Source organism: Schistocerca cancellata, chromosome 2 (genome assembly GCF_023864275.1).
Source record: "Schistocerca cancellata isolate TAMUIC-IGC-003103 chromosome 2, iqSchCanc2.1, whole genome shotgun sequence".
NCBI lineage: Eukaryota > Metazoa > Arthropoda > Insecta > Orthoptera > Acrididae > Schistocerca > Schistocerca cancellata.
This window is the reverse complement of record NC_064627.1, coordinates 530,729,608-530,733,615: the sequence shown is the minus strand read 5'-3', so window position 1 is coordinate 530,733,615 and position 4,008 is coordinate 530,729,608. Positions and strand designations below refer to the sequence as shown.

The 4,008-nt window shown below is 40.8% G+C and overlaps 1 non-coding gene across 1 annotated transcript; it reads right to left on the bottom strand.

The window, feature by feature from the left end:
* Window positions 1-3,403: 3,403 nt before the first annotated feature.
* On the bottom strand, window positions 3,404-3,478 carry Trnas-aga (transfer RNA serine (anticodon AGA)). The gene has a single exon. It is a non-coding gene; the product is annotated as a tRNA-Ser (tRNA).
* Window positions 3,479-4,008: the final 530 nt, after the last annotated feature.

Genomic DNA, 4,008 nt, shown 5'->3' with positions numbered 1-4,008 from the left:
GCCCCTCGACTCTTAAAACTGCCATCTGGTTTCTGTACAAATTGTAAATAGACTTTCGCTCCCTGTATTTGACCCCAGCCACCTCCAGGATTTGAAAGACAGTTTTGCAATCAATATTGTCAAAAGCTTTCTCTATGTCTACAAATGCTAGAAACGTAAGTTTGCCTTTCCTTAATCTATTTCTACGATAAGTCGTAGAGTCCGTATTGCCTCACGTATTCCAACATTTCTACGGAATCCAAACTGATCTTCCCCGAGGTTGGCTTCTACCAGTTTTTCCATTCGTCTGTAAAGAATTCGCATTAGCATTTTTCAGCCATGGCTTATTAAACTGATAGTTCGGTAATTTTCACATGTGGGATTGGAATTATTATATTCTGTTTGAAGTCTTCTGTAACAACACATTTCGAAACCTTCTATTCTCTTCTTCTCTAAACTATTTATCTTCCATGTTTCACTTCCATACACGGCTACATTCCACACAAATACTTTCGGAAACGACTTCCTGACACTTAAACCTACACTAGATGTCAGCAAATTTCTCTTCTTCAGAAACGCTTTCCTTGCCATTGCCAGTCTACATTTTATATCCTCTCTACTTCGACCATTATCAGTTATTTTGCTTCCCAAATTGCAAAACTCATCTACTACTTTGAGCGTCTCATTTTCTAATCTAATTTCCTCGCCATCACACGATTTAATTCGACTACATTCCATTATCCTCGTTTTGCTTTTGTTGATGTTCATCTTATACCCTCTTTTCAAGACACTGTCCATTCCGTTCAGCTGCTCTTCCAGGTCCTTTGCTGTCTCTGACAGAATTACAGTGTCATCGGCAAACCTCAAAGTTTTTATTTCGTCTCCATGGATTGTCATTCCTTCACCATTTCTTTTCCTTTTTTCCTTTACTGCTTGCTCAATATGCAGATTGAATAACATCGGGGAGAGGCTACGACCCTGTCTCACTACCTTCCCAACCACTGCTCCCCTTTCATGCCGTCGGCCGATATGGCCGAGCGGTTCTAGGAGCTACAATCTGGAACCGCGCGACCTCTCAAAGCCATTTTTGAGCCCTTTCATGCCTCTCGACTCTTAAAACTGCCATCTGGTTTCTATACAAATTGTAAATAGACTTTCGCTCCCTGTATATGACCCCAGCCACCTTCAGAATTTGAAAGACAGTTTTGCAATCAATATTGTCAAAAGCTTTCTCTATGTCTACAAATGCTAGAAACGTAAGTTTGCCATTCCTTAATCCATTTCTACGATAAGTCGTAGAGTCCGTATTGCCTCACGTATTCCAACATTTCTACGGAATCCAAACTGATCTTCCCCGAGGTCGGCTTCTACCAGTTTTTCCATTCGTCTGTAAAGAATTCGCATTAGCATTTTGCTGCCATGGCTTATTAAACTGATAGTTCGGTAATTTTCACATGTGGAATTGGAATTATTATATTCTGTTTGAAGTCTGAGAATATTTCGCCTGTCTCATATCTTGCTCAGCGGATGGTGGAGTTTTGTGAGGGCTGGCTCTACCAACGCTATCAGTAGTTCTAATGGAACGTTGTCTACTCCCGGGGTCTTGTTTCGAATTAGGTCTTTCAGTGCTCTTTCAAACTCTTCGCGCAGTATCATATCTCCCATTTCATCTTCATCTACGTCCTCTTCCATTTCCATAATATTGTCCTTAAGTACATCACCCTTGTATAGACCCTCTATATACTCCTTCCACCTTTCTGCTTTCCCTTTTTTGCTTAGAACTGGGTTTCCATCTGAGCTCTTGATATTCATGCAAGTGGTTCTCTTTCCTCCAAAGGTGTCTTTAATTTTCCTGTAGGCAGTATCTATCTTACCCCGAGTGATATATGCCTCTACATCCTTACATTTGTCCTCTAGTCATCCTGCTTAGCCATTTTGGACTTCCTGTCTACTCATTTTTGAAACGTTTGTATTCCTTTTTGCCTTCTTGATTTACTGCATTTTTATATTTTCTCCTTTTTCATAAATTAAATTCAATATTTTTTTCTGTTACCCAAGAATTTCTGCTAGCCGTCGTCTTTTTACCTACTTCATCCTCTGCTGCCTTCACTATTTCATCTCTCTAAGCTACCCATTCTTCTTCTAGTGTATTTCTTTTCCCCGTTCTTGCAATTGTTCCCTAATGCTCTCCCTGAAATTCTGTACAACCTCTGGTTCTTTCAGTTTATTCAGGTTCCATCTCCTCAAATTCCCACCATTTTGCAGTTTCTTCAGTTTTAATCTACAGTTCGTAACCAATAGATTGTGGTCAGAGTCCACATCTGCCCCTGAAAATGTCTTACAATTTAAAACCTGGTTCCTAAATCTCTGTCTTACCATTATATAATCTATCTGAAACCTTCCAGTGTCTCCAGTCCTCTTCCACGTATGCAACCTTCTTTCATGATTCTTGAACCAAGTGTTAGCTATGATCAAGTTATGCTCTGAGCGAAGTTCTACCAGGCGGCTTCCTCTTTCATTCCTTACCCCATTCCATATTCACCTACTACTTTTCCTTATCTTCCTTTAACTACTATCAAATTCCAGTCACTCATGACTATTAAATTTTCGTCTCTCTTCACTATCTGAAGAATTTCCTTTACCTCATCATACTCGAACATTTCATTAATCTCTTCGTCATCTGCGGAGTCAGCTGGCATATAAACTTGTACTGCTGTGTTACGCGTGGGCTTCGTGTCTATCTTGGTACAATAATGCGTTCACTGTGCTATTCGTAGTAGCTTACCCGCACTCCTTTCATTCATTATTAAACCTACTCCTGCATTGCCCCTATTTGATAGTGGTACAAAAGTGATATTAAATGTGTTCTATCTCGGAAACCATCGGAATAGCGTATACGTCCAAATGAAGTTTTTTGTTCAGAATCACTAATACAATCACCCCTCAAAGCATATAACTTTCCTCCTGATTCACCCTGCATATTCATAGGACTTTATTTCCTCCATTTGCAGCCCGGAATCCGTCCCTGCAGTTTGTCGTTTTATTAATGTTCATCCTGAATGAGATTTTCACTCTGCAGCGGAGTGTGCGCTGATATGAAACTTCCTGGCAGATTAAAACTGTGTGCCGGACCGAGACTCGAACTCGGGACCTTTGCCTTTCGCGGGCAAGTGCTCTGCCAACTGAGCTACGCAAGCACGACTCACGCCCCCTCCTCATAGCTGTACTTCTGCCAGTACCTCGTCTCTTACCTTCCAAACTTTACAGAAGCTCTCCTGCGAACCTTGCAGAACTAGCACTCCTGAAAGAAAGGATATTGCGGAGACATGGCTTAGCCACAGCCTGGGGATGTTTCCAGAATGAGATTTTTCACTCTGCAGCGGAGTGTGCGCTGATATGAAACTTCCTGGCATAGTAAACCTGTGTGCCGGACCGAGACTCGAACTCGGGACCTTTGCCTTTCTCGGGCAAGTGCTCTACCAACTGAGCTACCCAAGCATAAGTTACGACACACAGTTTTAATCTGCCAGGAACTTTCATTGTTCATCCTGTTTAGCACTTATTCGGTAGTGCAGTGGTTAACTGTTACACGAAATTATTGAGGGATACTTGGTGTTTAGTAGTCCTGTCAAAGCAGAAAATGTTCCGTTAAATTAGGATACACTTTCATTTAGCATAGCGAAATAGAAGAACGTGATATATCAGTGTAAGTGGGGCCCTGAAGTCCAAGCACAGTATTTAAAAAATAAAGTCATCTACAGCACTTCATATTTAGTGAGTAAATCAAGTGTAAATTACAGTTTTGGCACAGAACAACTGACTGATGGGAGTCGCTGCTGAAGGACTCAGAACTGTATCGAAACATTCTGAAACCGGTTTTATTTTTTTTCGTCATAATTCTTAAGAAATGAAGAGTGTATCAAGAGCTTATTCAGGCGTTAAAACTTATAACCATCTATAGTTACAATTTTTTTCTCGATCTTACTATCTTGCTGTCCATTGTTCTTCTATATCTGGTACGATGGCAAT